Below are 16,660 nucleotides of genomic sequence, written 5' to 3' on the forward strand. Positions count from 1 at the left end.
GCTAAATATTGGATCAAGGCTGATCATCGTACTATTTTATATTGCAGACGTGACTCAGTGTTCAAGATCATGTTTACCAACATTGGCTCTTGAAATAACGTTTCTTCAATCAACCAACATATTACACATGTTGGATCAATAAGCAATTCATCATCTGCCACGTACGTACAGCGTCATTTAAAAATAACTTTACCGAGAACAAGATTATATTAGTGCGAAAGTTAATAACATTAAAGTTTGCGCGGGGAACTCCTTCTTTATAAACATTGACCTTATATAAAGACACCTGCATAATGTACTTCCTTAGCAAACTCCTAAAAATAGTTTTTTTTATCGAATAAACTGTACTGTACTTTAGACCCGAGACATGAAAGTTGACTACTGAAAAGAATGCAATACCTGCACACACTTACCTACTCACCCTTTCATCGGCGAAGGAGTAGGCAGAAATGCAACTAATGCAAACACTTTTGCGAATACATTCCGTTTTATGATGTGAATAAGAAGCGAGCCTGCAAATTGTACCTACGGCTGCAACTGCGGTAGTGTATAAAATAACTAGGTTTTGGTTAAAGATCCGCCGGCTTGATAAAGTTTTCCGGGATAAAATCTCCGCTTTATTATTTCGAGATGAAATGGAATGCCTATATTTTAACTTAGTCCTCTTGCAATACATCGGTGAAAACTGCATTCAATTTCATGTAGTAGTTATTGAATTATGTGCGTTTAAACATACAGACAGACTTCTAAAAACCGTTCTTTTGTTTTGTTGTTCTATTGTTAAAGGCCCCATATAAGTTTTCCTCAATATATATTGAAAGGTTAATTTACTTGAGCGACATTATTTTTCCAAATATTTTAACGATATTAAAAAACAAAAAATCGTCCTGATTTTAAATATGTACGGAACTTAGTGTCAAAAAAATGTTGTTAAAGTCAAGTAGCCTTTCACCCATCGATATACATATAATGTACGGATATCGGCCTGTTACAATTGTATTATAAGTAATAAGAAAAAGATGGAATCTAATATTCTAAGATATATTATAAATAATTAGACCACGGTGAAGGAAAACATCGTGAGGAAACCTGCACATCTGAGAAGTTCTCTATAGGAATTTCGAAGGTGTGTGAAGTCTACCAATCCGCACTAGGCCAGCGTGGTGGACTAAGGCCTAATCCCTCTCAGTAGTAGAGGAGGCCCGTGCCCAACAGTGGGACAGAATATAATACAGGGCTGATATTATTATTTAATTAGACCACAATTAATAGATTAGTATAAATATATTATTTCAAAAATATTGTCCTAATTACAAGGCCTCTATGTCTTCTTAAAAGCAACTCGAAAAGACAAAGTTTAACAATTGAAACAAACATCAGTACTTAATCCACGCCCATCGTATATTTAATTAGTCACGTGAGCGTCTAAATATATCCGAGTAAGTTTAGACCGAAGCCGCGACTTGCACTTGATAAGTCACAATGATTCGGCTGCGAATATTTTGGGATTATTCTAGAACTAACTTTTGCTCGCGGCTTCGTCCGCGTGAAGGAGTTTTCCGGGATAAAAGTTCCGCTATTCTGGGATAGAAAGTAGCCCATAACTTTCCCAGGGTCTCAAACTATTTCCATACTTAATTCCATAAAAAATCGTTCAATAGATTTTGAGAAAATCGGTAACATACAGACAGAAAAGAGGACTTTGTTTTATAATATGTATAAAAGTATGGCGAAAGATCTGTATTATCTTTGCAAGTCAGATATCCATACTTCCATTTTCAATGCGAAATCAACTCAGTCTGTGTCAGCACAGCTGAAGCACTGGACCGATGTTGATGAAAATTGATGTGGAGATAGAGACCCTGGGAAGGACATAGGTATCTTTTTGTCCCTGAAAAGTATATCATCATTTCAGCCGGGAATTGTCCACTGCTGGACAGAGGCCTTCCCCATTGAGCGCCACAGGGGCCGGTTCTGGGCCGCCCTCATCCATGGGACTCCGGCGACCCTCACCAGATGCTCGGACCATCTCGTGGGGGCCTGCCTATGATTCTCCCGGATAGTATACGGAAAAGTATATAGCGTCATTTTTATTCCGAAAACCTTCTAAACGCAGGCAGACCGCCATCAAAAGCTAATATATTATAAAAACAAAAATTACCCTGTCTATCTCTTATACTTTCACGGCCAAACCACAGAACCAATTTTACTAAAATTTTGTTCGCAGTTAAACCATAAGGAAGGAAACAGACTATATTTATGCAGGAAAAGTACATAGCGAGACTTTTACCACGGATAACTTTATGACGCGGGCAAAGCCGCGAGCATCATATAGTAGTATTGTAATTCATAATAAGCTAAGTACAGTTATGAAGGTTTCACTGGTAGCGCACCAGTGATCACGAACTTTGTCGAGCTTTTCACTACGTTCACGGTTGCTATCTAGTCAGAGCTTTTTTGAACTTGACAATCGTTTGTGCTGTCCAGTCAGAGCTTTTTTGAACTTGATATATGTTAATTAGCCTGAAAAGGGTCGGCTTATACAAACACACAGGACTTTTGCGTGAGCGCTGTAGGTGTTCGCAACTCTTGAACATTAGACGACCTGAGGGCAACCCACTAACGGGTTACAACGCTTAGAGCGGTCACTGGGAGAGGATGGGGATATCAGAGATTAGGGCGTCAGAGCTATATTTATTAATATGGTAATTTATACCTCAAATACAACATAGACAAATTAAGAATACTATTTTATAAATAAAATTTATTTACGGTGAAGGAAAACATCGTGAGGAAACCTGCACATCTGAGAAGTTCTCTATAGGAATTTCGAAGGTGTGTGAAGTCTACCAATCCGCACTACAGCGTGGTGGACTAAGGCCTAATCCCTCTCAGTAGTAGAGGAGGCCCGTGCTCAGCAATAGGACAGTATATAATACAAGGCTGATATTATTATTATTATTATACACTGAGTGCCGCGGTAGCGTAGTTGTATGACGGTACGACAGCAGTGCTGAGGTCTCGGGTTCGATGACAGATATTAGGTTTTTCTAATCTATATCAGCCTAGAGTCGAGAAGTGCTCGACAAATGAAAAAAAAATCGCAGCCTATTACTTAGGACTTTACATAACTGACAAAAGTGTGTTCCACTATCCTTCCTAAAAAGGGAAAAGGTGTTATGCTACATATAAGAAATTTTATTTTAATGAATCTGGAATTTGTGTCCTATATGGCAATAGGCTCGCCCCCTATCATGGGCTGGAATACATATGGCGAAAACTGGATGCAACAGTTGCGCCTCCTACCCATTCGGAGATAAAAGACGTGTACACACACACTCTTGTCTTTTATCTGTGTGTGTAAGGTTTATTAACAGTCTTACTTTTTTTATTCCTTTGAATGACGAGACGAGCTTTCCGTTCGCCATAAACAGTACAAACACCATCCAAAACCTTGAAAAACAAAATATTGTTTGGTATTTCACTGCGCTTGCCATCCTGAGACATGAGATGTTAAGTCTTATTATGTAGTAGTTACACAGGCTGCAATGTTAACATACCCAGCACGGTTGCAATTTATTTATCTATATGTAAGTCACCCCTGAACCAGATTAATCATTGTGGTTTGCAGCTGTCAAACTCACGTTTCTTGGTATAAATTTTTTCGCACACGTTATCAATGTAAAAAACATTAGTAAAAAATGTATGCAGTTATGAATTATGATTGCGATTACTCATTTTTCTAGTAATTTAGTGCCGCATTGATCTGTTGGAAAACCATTATACAAAATTAGTTTCCTGCCCGGACTTCCTTATACTTTAGGGTTTACAGGGTGTTTATTAAAAAATAAATTTCATAGCCTACACGAATATAACACTATGATTTAAATATAACATAATATCAGCCCTGTAGTATATATTGTCCCACTGCTGGACACATGCCCCCTCTACTACTGAGAGGGATTAGGCCTTAGTTCACCACGCTGGCCTAGTGCGATTGGTAGACTTCACACACCCTCAAAATTCTTATAGAAATCTTCTCAAGTATACAGATTGGCTCGCAATGTTTTCCTTCACGGTTAAAGCAAGTTATAATTCACAAGGAATATAGTTACAACTTTAGAATTATATATTAATTAAATTTAATTTAGTCCAAAGAAATGAATTATCGATTCCCTTTATTTACAGAAAAACATGTAAAGTTAACCAAGACCTCTTCAAATAACTAAAATGTATATTTTTTTAAATGTTTATTTTTTTAATATGAATGTTTTTATTTTTAATTACACGCTGAAATTGGAAAACCGACATACATTTACAGGGCTATCCATTATATAGTAATTCTTGTCCCTCTTCATGTGTTTTGAGTAATCATAGAATTGTAACAAATAACTAATGACTATCCATGAATCCAAAGGCGTGGACACAAGGCTCGGCACACCTACCTACACTCCCACTTTACTTGAAGGTGTACAATATAAGGTAATGAAAAAGTCTTACTGACATTATAAATGCGATTTTATGAAGATATTTTGTAAACGCGAAAACTGCTGAACGGATTTGGATGAAATTTAGCGTACAGATGCATATCATATATATAATACTTTTTATCCCGAAAAAAATATACAATGATACATTTACAAGCGGGCAGAACCGCGACCAATACATAGTCAATAAAAAGATTATTAAACGTGTTTTTCTAAACTATAAAAAGACGCATGTAAAAACATCGTTACGTCGTCGCCACTGTACCGTCGCGTCGCATAATTTGTTGAAAAAGGCGCCGCACACCCTTTGGCGTCATGGGGATATACGCTGAATGACTAATTAAAAGTTTTTATAAACAAACATGCGAGATTGGTTTTAATTTATTAATATTTATAGATTTATTTTGTCTTTACAACCTAATAAAAACGTGTTCGATGAGGTTTCTAATGGCTTTGATGTTTATGCGCAGAATAATTCAATTATTGACGACATTTATGATCAGTTATGCAGCGAACCATTGGTTTATTGCTCAAACAAAAAAAAAACATTTTTTATGATAAATGCCTTTGTGGAGATACTGGGATGTTTGTAAAAGTAAATTTAGAAACCGCTGCATAGATTTGAATTTAGAATACAGATAGGATATGTCTTGGACTGTCATATATACTTTTTATCACAGTAATGGATTTTTGCGTAGTTGCTGAAGGTAGTAACGGATTGCTCTAATTTTTTAAATTATTGTTCTAATACTGAATAATTATTTTCCTAATATGAACTTTATATCCGAATGGCTTGCTCATTACCACAAGGTCCTATCCGTTACTTATGTTGGAAAATTATATTTAAAATTATGATGTTGGTAAAAATTTTAAAAGACAACTCATGATTCCCCCTTTATTTGTCTTTCGAGATTATTGAAAATGTTTACTGTAAAAGAGATAGAAACGACATATTTAATTCAAATTATGCTAAAATATATCATAGAATACTGTAATAGTGAGCCAACAAAATGCAAGTCAGCTCTTTATAGAGGGAACGGATATTCTTTTTTTATTTCTTTGAATGACGAGACTAGCTTGCCTTTCGCCTAATAGTAAGCGATATGACCGCCCATATATTAGAAGCACCATTCAAGACCTTAAATTACAAAGTATTGTTAGGTATTCCACTGCGCTCATCATCCTGCGCCCTGCGCTATCTAGACATGAGATATTAAATCTTATTAATATGTCCAGTAGTTACACTGGGTACAGTCTTCTTCAAACCAGAACACAATAGTGACTACACACTGCTGCTTGGCAGTAGAAATAGACATTGTGTAATGAGATGTTAAGTCTTATTTTGTCCAGTACTTACCCTGGCTTCAATATCCTGCAAACCGGAACACAACAGCGACTACACACTGCTACTTGGCGGCAGAAATTGCGGTGGATTTACCCAGGCGGACTCTCACGTATGAGAAACCTACCACCAGTAAAACATTTACGTAGGGAAGCGGCGAATAGTACCTAAAATATAGGCTACGCATAACTGGTCCAATTATTACGATAAGGAAAACTACATGCTCAATGGAAACCAACGCATTATTACGTCAGAATTTTGTCGGCTTTTACATATAGATGTTGACGTATCGTCAGGAGGGGCTCTGCGTATTTCAGAACTGTTGTCACGAGCCCTGAATCAAACGTCATTGTGGTGTTACGTTACTAAATGAAACAATATAATCATTTGGTAAATTACAGTTTACAATTAGTTTTTTCAACATTAGCTATTTATACAAAATTCTAACAAAATAATAATGTACAAAAAGTTAATTTTAATTTTACTCACCCTAATGCTTCGACTACTACTCTAGAATTAGTCGCAGCAATAACATCACGCTTTTAGTCAGAAGGCTCCCCCACACGCCATTTTTTGACTAAACTGGTATGTCATAAAAAACAATTATAATAAATCTGGGATTTTTCTGGAAAACATTCGTTATTCATGGATGATATTTGGTACAATATTAGGTAAAGACGAGTATGTGGTTTCATTTATTAACGCAATGACAAAATGTCCCTATTTGGAATAAGCAACAGTAGTTTCTTTTCTATTCTTCTCTGATAAAAACTGCTTTCCAAAATGACTATAAAGTAAAAATTTATGAAATGTATAACATTTTATTGGTTCAGATTTTTTTTTTCGTATTGAACAACCTACTTTGGGATCTGAACTCAGAGACTGGTGAGTAGGGGGAACTTAAGTTTTTTGAGTCAGAGAGGGCCAGTATTTTGTCAAAAAAATATTTTAAGACTATGAGGGGAAAATAATTAACGTAATAACGTAGGAAAATAATTAACGTAATAACTAATTAACGTAGGGAGCAAATCACCGCAGTTTTCAATCGCTTTTTTGATACCTCAGAAAATTGACTAATCTGTACAAAGTTTTTTGACACGCTTATAAATGACGTAATATAATTGGATTATTCTCGGGAATCGATCGAAGGTTGAGATTGGAGTCATTAAAAAAAAAACAGTGAACAGTCGTATAATTCCGACAAAGCCTTCTAAAATAAGGACTGAAACGTGTTGTTAAATGCACAGAGGCGTGTCAAAAGCGAAAGAATTCGACGTGCTAACCAGCATGATGCAACGCGGCCTGAAGCCCAGTCAGTTGTCGCCCAATGCACTTGCGTAAGTAAGGTCACGTCCAAATACTTTCTGACGTAACATTGGTGACGGTTACGTGCATTTAATAAACTTTGTACAAGGTCTCGATGAAATTAATCAGTTATGCGCGATCTGACATTTACTTGTCAAGAATTTGCCTTAACTTAAATTAATTGCACTTTACTGGCAATATATATTGTTTGCCATACCATATTGAAAGAAGTATCTAATCTGATGGTTGAGTCCGCTTAAGAACCAGAGCAACATCGCTCGAGGAATCAGCACACTGACGTGGAAGTGGGCTAGTCATGTCACCAGACGGATAGACGGTTGATGGAGCTGACAAGTGCCCGAGTGGAGATGGTAATTAGGTAGACGTAGCATAGAACGCACTACTGCAAGATGGACCGACCACTAAAGATGGGAACGGTTGGTGCTCACTTAAGAAGGCCTACGTCCAGCAATGGACGGCAAATGACTGATTGATTGATTGAAATAACTTCGGCTGCTTATACCGAAAAATACACCATAAGAATATTATTTCGAAAGACCACTTTCCCTCAAGCAGTACCTGAAGTCTGCTATACATGTTCCCTGCTGCCCAAGATTCATGTTTCCGGAGGCTTGGCCCATCAAGCTGGCGAGATACGGCTTGGTGGGTCGCCAAAGTTTACAGCCAGCACGTGCCGGTGTGGTAATAGTTCCAAAAATACACCGTACAGTCATTCGCATAAAATAAATTATGTTTTTTCTAATCACAGGTTGTTGACTCTTCATAGCTGACGCCAAATTCGTTTGTTAATTGGGTTATATGATTAGTTGACACGTAATTATTCTGTGGTTCAAATTAGCTCGCGTCTGTTTACCGAGGAATGGGCGGAGTTACAATTAGAACTTCTCTTTTAACACATTTTATTATTAGAGATTTTGCCAATATTAATAGTCAAGGATTTATTGCCATACCAAAAGCATATTTCTATCCCATTATGTAATAAACGACAATGCTATTATAAAAAAATATTTTTCGTCTCAAAAGAAATTGACATTTAAAAGTAAATCGAATACATTTCTTATTTGAAAATCACTGAAACAGGATTTTTTTCCAAATTCTGACCTGATCGTTGCACTAAGAATAATCAGTTTTATTGGCTAACCACGCTACTTCGGTGCATTACATTGAGACAACGTACACGACAGCCGTTAAATATTAGTCGTCACACCATTTTTTATTATCATATGTTAATAACGTCCTGTTGTAAATCATGTTTCTTGGTATCGTCTTTGTCACAAGTCAATAGCTTAACTAGTACTCTGACTAATAACTTTATTTAGAAAATTGTTAAGTAGTTGTTAAAGGATATTTATATCGCGGATAGCGACTTGTAAAACCCGCTAATGGTTCGTAAGTGACCCGATTTAGGATCACTCTGTGTATATGCCTTTCGAACAAGCATAAGTGGCGAGGAATAATCAGCTATCCTCAGTCGATACTCTATCTTTACCCCAGTCTTGACAGCTTAGATCTCATTATGTAAGACTGGCTGTAGATTACTTGTGGTTTTGTATATATTCACAAAGTTTTGATAAACAGAAGTGAACTTCCATCGCTAATTCTCTAATCCTTATTCTTTATCTGTATAATTCGAAGTCTCTCTGCCCACACCTTTGGGTTTAAGGCGTTATGTGCGTTTGTATTCGTATATTAATCAATTTAATTTGTAAACACTAGTCTGTACAGTTAAATTATTCAAATACATTTTTTTGTACAACCTGAAGGCAAATAGACGGGGACCTTAAAATGTGAAGGTCGTTTTTTGCTAAATCTTTAATGTATTCGTTTTTGACGTTTTAATTTGATTTGAAAATTGGCACACAATTAAGATGAATGACCTGTCTAGTCAGTTTGAGTTTTTATGCAAAGTTTAGTCTTCTAATTAATCTTATGATTATGTTTCTATCACTTGTCTATAGAATTTGACGTACTAACTGTAGAAGGGTACGCGTTTTTTCTTCATCGGTCTGCCCTTAATCATCATCATCATCATCTCAGCCACAGGAAGTCCACTACTGAACATAGGCCTCCCCCAAGGATCTCCACGTCGACCTGTTGGAAGCGGCCTGCATCCAGCGACTTCCTGCAACCTTAGCCAGGTCGTCCGTCCACCTTGTAGGCGGGCGTCCGACATTTCTCTTGCCTGTACGTGGCCTCCACTCTAGAACCCTTCGACCCCAACGGCCATCGGTTCTTCGAGCTATATGCCCGGCCCACTGCCACTTCAACTTGCTAATCCTATGGGCTATGTCGGTAACCTTTGTTCTCCTACGGATCTCCTCATTTCTGATTCGATCTCGTTGGGAAACACCGAGCAGTCAAGTCAGCAAAACGAATTTCTTCAATGAAGCAGAAAGGCCCAATTTTTACTGGTTGTCTTACGTCAACGCTCTCTGGGGGGATCAAACTCCTTCAGAATTATAGAGATAGCGATAACTTGAAGATGCTGGTTGATAGATTATAGAAATATTCCGAAATAAAGAAACTGGTCTGAATTTAAATCTTCAATGTCGTATTTATAGGCCAGTAAAAATCCGTTCAATCATTTTTTATCACATCAGATTTATCGTATACCACTATCACCGCCTTTGAGTACTCTCCATTAACATTTGCGTGTACTCAAACGTAATCCATCGGATCGTTTGTTTCAAACAATATATTATCATCGGATAAACTGATGTTAAGATTAATAGCGCGTCAGATCGTCGGCAGGACGCACCATGCGTCAAAGTCAGCGTTGAACCTAGGAATTTAGACCTAGACTATTGGTTAAAGACCTGACATGTACTTTTTTTTATCATACATTGGTCTAGCCCCTGGATTCCTAGCCTCGGGGTAATTACTTCCACGGGGGTATATCAATATTTTCACGGGGGTAACAAAAAACCTAACTATAGGATCGCAAAATATATAGCAAACATTAAAAAAGAATCCCGCCGAATGGATAACCTCCTCCTTTTTTGAAGTCGGTTAATAGAAGAGACAGAGCTGACGTTAAAATTGTAGGGCTGTATTGCAATTCATGATAAATTATCTGCTTGTATTGTTTGTTTTGATAACATTTTGAAGGCGGGGTAAAATTAATTTTCCACATAGATCACAGTAACAATATTGAAAGGGTTAGGGAACTCTGGACTAGCCCTACCATCAGAATTGTTAAACTGCGTCTTAAAATTAAGCTAGCGACGCCGGATGCAATATTTGTCCACAGCATGAATCAGTCGAAGTGACGTAGTTGCACTGGTTCTAAGGAAAACCCTGCTATATGGACAGGTTGCTGTTTCGTATCTTAAGTGGGGGTCATGTCCCAAATCCTATCGAATTAATACCAATAGATAACTGATAAGTGTTCCACATATATAAAAAGTCGAGGCCTCTAAACTATTCTCGAAATCAATCAATTTAGCGAAATGTTATCGGTTACGTAAAATCAATGGCGTGGCGAAAATTTCACAATATTTTCTGTGAACGAACAATCATAACACAGACGGAGTTTTCTAGAATACGCTTCTAACTATGATTATCAAGCGCGATATAACCTATCTTGTAGATAATCTTTGCAGCCGTTTGATCTCTCCGATTTAGTTAGCGCTACTAAATTGTTAGCGTCATTTTACGGCGAAACTACGCGCTGTGTATCTTAATATAGTGCCGGCAAAATAAGTCGTGGCCCTTGAAGATCGTTAAAATTATGCCGGCCATGAAGACAAATATTTCGTAGTTCACTTATCGGATGACACTGACCCGCTCTGTGGTCTAAATTGATTTATTTTTAGTTACAGAGTAATCATGAATTGACATTAGTGACGTTGACTTCGGCTACTATACCAGATTTTCGTTGTTCAGTCGTCACTGTACAGGCGGGTACAAAATACATTCCGTAACTTAATACCAGCATAAAAATAACCAAAAAATCATTAAAAAGAATCAATTAAGTTTCTATTTAGTTGCTCTATCGTTGACAGACGATGATTTTGTTACTGTCAAAGTAGGAAAAGACACGGAATTTTTTTTATAGTTCCAATGTTGTTTGAAGGTGTGAGCGAATAAATAAATGGCAACGAGAATCAGAATGGTTCATAAAACCTATTCTGTGCCAGAAGCATAGAGGAGAAAAGTCTTTCAGTAAAAAACCATTATGCTTCGCATTACACAATAATCATTTCTATGTGTTTATAATAAGGAACGAAAGTAACCTTTAATCTTTTTGTTAGAATCAATTCTAAATTAAAAAATACGTGAGCCTAAACAGTCTCCTTTATAAGTAATTAATCAAACATTTAAAATTTAAAAACCGTTAAAATTTAAATCGTATTCGAACAAAGTCAATCAATATTCGTGCTATTGATGCACAGCTTATATCTTCATGGCATTAATTATTTTTTGAGGCCAATCCACTGTCAGAAAAAAATCTTCAGTGCCGTGAACCCAAAACCAGTTCTGTTCATGATTTCATTGAACAAACGCTCCAGTCATTCCCAATTTACCAGTTAGCATATGGACTCGCAGACGGTCACAGATAACAAATTTGTTTACATTTGGTTTCACTCAACAAACTCCTTATACGAATGAACATTAAGCTCAAAATTGAAAAACATTTAATTATTAAGCTATCAATATTTTTCTCTAGATGATGATCAGTCAAAACGCGAACTGTTAAGAGTGATTTTTTTGCGATTTTGTTTTTTATTATTATTAACAGCCAGTTCGTTGCAACTACGTCATCGTCTACGCTCGCAGTTCGATGAAATGCGCCTGATGTGTGCATATTTAGCACAGATTACCTCCAAAATGTAGGGATAAATTTAAAATTAGAATACAGTTGTGTGACGTGATTAATGTTATTTTTATTTTTAAATAATGATTACTATGGTAGGCTGAACAAACTCATGTTTATTTTTTTATTTTGCGTACCTATTTTGATTTGTACATACAAATTAACTTTTGACACACGTGATATATTGAAATATACTTCCAATGAATATTTAATTTAAAATAAATAATACAATATAAAAAAATAACTTTACGACTAAACTCTGACAAAACGATGAAGTAAACATTTTTAATCAAATAAATAAAACTATGTTCGACACACCTTACCGACAAAATATATGTAGTCATTATACCAAATACCATTTAACATAGAAAATTGAATGCGAGTACGATTATACGATACAAACATAATACGATTGCTTTAAAATTCCTTACATTTAATCGGTGGAATCAGAAACATACTTGGCTGGATTTATTGACGTCTTCCCACATTACAAACTGGACGCCAACTCCGGATCGATTTTAAACCATTGAATTATGTGCTTTATATATATTTTGCCTAGAGTCAATTGTCCCCGTCCATGAACACCCGTAATACGAAAAATATCAAGAATTTTCGGCCAAGTTGGCTTTAATTAGAATTAATAGGGATTAGAAATTAGCCACTCGATGTTGCTTTTACCGAGAGTAGTAGCTAGAACTGCTTGTTACCAAGCATTTAACTGTAGACAATTATATCCACAGCGTATTTGTAGAGATTACGCTGTAGACTACTGTCTACATGGTAGGCCGCTGCTAAAATGTCTAAATCATCAAAGGAGGCCTTCAACAGTGGACTTTCAAATACTTTAGATGATGATATGGGTCTACCAGATTTAAACAGTGGCGGATTTCTTTTTTGTTTTGAACGACGAGGCGTGCTTGCCGTTCCCCTGATGGTAAGTGATACGACCGCCTATAAACATAAAAAATACCATCCAACACCTTGAATTACAAAGTATCGTTTGGTATTCCACTGCGCTCGCCATCCTGAGACATGAGATGTTAAGTCTTATTATGTCCAGTTACACTGGCTACAATGTCTACAAACCGGAACACAACAGTGACTACACACTGCTGCTTGACGGCAGAAGACATTGCGATGGTACCTACCCAGGAGGACTCTCATGTGAGAGACCTACCATCATTGGACGGATTAACACAGAATCTGTGCGCGACTTTTACTGATAAGATGATAACTACGTGACTATCCGAAGTAGTAAGATAACGCAAATGATTACAATGAAATCACAATTGATTGTGACAGTATCTCTTATCAGTTTCCTTTTAAAGATTTTTCTCTTAGAATATTCGCATTTCATTGATAACGAGTAATTTCTTCCTCATCCTGACATGGCAATGTGACTATACCGGAGCTGGTGATGCATTGATTTCTTTCTTCACATCATGGGAAGTGTTATGGATCAATATAAGGTTGGCGAGCCTTCCGAATTCGTCAACGTTTTCAAGCAAGGATTTGAAGGAAGTTATTGACTTACGCCCGTATCCATGGACATTTTTTATCTAAGGACAGAGCATTGCTGTGATAACAAGTCTGTTTTCCAGTGCTGACGGCATGGCAGCCTTCGCAGTGCGTAGACGTAGAGCCGTTGTGATTGGCTAATATTGAGATACAACATGAATCTAATTGGTTTTCAGAGAAACAAAGCTGAACAAACAGCAAGCTGTCAGATAAACAAAGCTGAGAAACAGACTTTATCACAGCAATGCTCCGTCCTTAGATAAATAACGTCTATGAATAAGGGGGTTAGTCTTTATCAATGTCAACTCCCTCTGGGGATGCTAATATAAATCATATTAGAAAAGCAAATACACAAGCTTGTCAGATATGTTAAAATATTACTTATTACCAAGGAGTTGGATAATGAAAAAACAGACGTAAAGCGGCCTAACTGTATTATTTTATTTTTCCTCTTTGGTAATATCGAAGCCAGTTTTTTCCACTGATTTACAAGTGGCGCCAAGACATTGTGGTTTTTTAATGTAAAGTTTGTAAAATGCACAAAAAGCAGACAGATAATAATTAGTTATGGGTATAGTTGTACGGAAATGCTTGTCGTGTCTGTCCGTGAAATATTGAAAGAGTCAGATTTTGTCTAACTGTCTCTGGCGTCACGCCTTTATCACAGAAGAGGTAGGCAGAGTTCAATCGGGGCACCCTCTTTTCGCATTGTGTATTCCCATAATAGGAAGTTAGCCTATCGCCATATCGGGCACAAATTTCAGACACTACTAAAGAAAATCACTGCGCTATCCGGGATTCGAACCCAGGTCCTTAGAGGCGTGGTTTGAACACGCAGCTGTCAAATTTTGAGTTTAATGTCCGGATTTATCTCTTCAGTATCTGTTCGGAGCCTGGATATGCCGAATAAATTTAGCAATAGTCTCACCATTTCTTATAGGCATAATGAAAACTAACATAGTTGTTGGGAGTATATCTCTGCCCACTCCTGAAGGGAACAGGCGTGATGTTATGTAAGTAACTGTATACCTCAACTTTGCCTCCCATCTAAATTGTGTCAATCGTATATTTCCTATTAAATCGAAGTAATACAGCGTGACTTCAAGCAAGCGTACTATATAAGCAACTACGATGCTCTACAAGCCGTTTATGGCGTTTCAGCTTGTATTCTTATTACTCAAGGCTTCTACGAAAATGAAAGGATCGAGGAAAATTGTTCCGATAATTATTAAGTGCACTAAATGATACGGTCATTTTGTAATGAGCTTAAAATAGATAATCCTACAAATAAGGTATTTGGTGTGTCATTTACGTAGTATTTACATAAAAATTATCATGATTATAACAAAATATGACGTAGGTCTTTCGTTTGTAACTAGGAAGCGATGTTTACGAAAGAATTAAAAGGTCTCAATCATAAAATATGGCGTCCATTGGGCATAATTTACCATACATGGACATATGTTCTATAGACAGGAACGTCCATATAAACTATTTGTTCAAAATCTGAACGAAAATGGCAACCAATACGTCACTGTTATAACTATTTATTCTCTTGAACAACAAATAATTTTACTTATTTGATTAATTATTTTTTTTTCAAATCCAGGATTACACTTAGACTCGAGTTCTTATATCATGAGTGTCAATATTGACCGCAAGCTGTCAATATTGACCATACTAAAGTCAGTTTGAATGGATTGCAGTTCAATTCAGTTGAACACAGTGAATATTCGGAACGCCAAATCTAGTACATATGTACACATATTACTTATCGTGATAGAATAATGTGTTTTTATTATTTTAACTATAGGCGTTTCAGCCGTATCAATAATACGGCCCTCAGGGGCCCCCCATTGTCACATTAAACTTAAGCGGAGGCCCAAAAGTCTCCACTGCCCTTAAATGATCTCAACAAATTTTGAAATACCCCTTTGTTGCAGGCTACGTCAATGATTTGAACTTCAATCTTAATGATTTCTTATGTTTATGCGATAATTAGACATCTAAATAAAAGTAGATTTCGGATTTTATCGGTTTAATATATTTTAATTTTCTCCTGACATTTCGAAGATGATCTTCATGGTCACTAAAGTATAGGTTGTCCGATAAGTCAACGTTAAAATATGTACCTGCATTCTAAAATTATGCAAAATTAAAAAAAATGCTGACGTCGGTCCGATCTACGCGGGATGAGCTCACGGTCCTAAATCCGAATACTATCCTTAACTTTTCGTCACACTGGCACGCAATAATTAATACATTTTTAAAAAATTCCCACGATGACAAGCAAAACCGCAAAACTACCGGACCTTTATCGATTCAATGAAGGAATTGGCGCCAAGCAAAGACGTAGCGGAAGCTGGCGACCTTCAACCCGCCACAGCTCGTCGGCTAAACAAATAAAAACGCGTCTGAGTACACGCTTTTTGTATTGCTCTTTAGTTTTTGTTCAGAAAACGTTAAACTAACAACGTAATTGTTTAGAGAAGTAAGAGGTAGTTTAGGGACGTTTAGGTAAAGATCTAAGTTAACTTGAAGCTGTTAAGACCGCGTATTTTTTGACATTAAAGCCAAGAGACCATTCTAAAGCCTTCTAAGAGACCATTTTACTATATAATGCGTATTTTGTACAAGTCAAACGCAAAAACAGAAACACAACATAGGTTAGAACTGAATGCTTTTGCAGAAAAATGCGCGCGAAAACCCGCGCGCGAACGCGGGTTATCTAGGGTAACAATTATAAACCTAGAATGTAAATACAATGTAATATAATGGCAAACGTAGCGTGGGACGTTCTCTGGCTGATGGCGGGACGACTTGCACAAGAGGACCGGTAGCGACTGTATGCATGAAGCAGTAGACCGGGCATAACTTGGTAGAGGCCTAAGTCCAGCAGTGGACTGCAAGGGGCTGATGATGTTGATGATGATGATGATGAATTCACAGTTAGTAGTATAATAACGCTTCTACCTAACCCTTAGGAGATTAAAATATCATTTAGAGTTTCCTCACTAATATCTTAAAGAGGAAGGAATTGTTTATTTGAAATTTCTTCGAAAATGCATTACATTCTTTTACTTATAGCTTAAGGAAGTTAGCGTACACGAAGCCGCAGCTAAGGCCAATATTAAATATAGAGTTCTCAGAATACGAATTGATTTCATTCAT

At 36.8% G+C, this 16,660-nt stretch overlaps 2 protein-coding genes across 2 annotated transcripts in view; one reads left to right on the forward strand and one right to left on the reverse strand.

Annotated features, from left to right (window-relative positions):
• The window catches only part of LOC115451886 (CHH-like protein), an 81,058-nt gene that overhangs the window by 52,740 nt on the left and 11,658 nt on the right, over positions 1–16,660 (reverse strand). The window lies entirely within an intron of this gene.
• Positions 1–16,660, forward strand: part of LOC115451883 (peroxisomal leader peptide-processing protease) — a 48,218-nt gene that overhangs the window by 290 nt on the left and 31,268 nt on the right. The window contains exon 2 of the mRNA XM_037439229.1: positions 48–161. The gene's annotated coding sequence lies outside the window, so the exon portion shown is untranslated. The remainder of the gene's footprint in view (positions 1–47; positions 162–16,660) is intronic.

Source organism: Manduca sexta, chromosome 16, assembly GCF_014839805.1.
Source record: "Manduca sexta isolate Smith_Timp_Sample1 chromosome 16, JHU_Msex_v1.0, whole genome shotgun sequence".
NCBI classification, from domain to species: Eukaryota; Metazoa; Arthropoda; class Insecta; order Lepidoptera; family Sphingidae; genus Manduca; species Manduca sexta.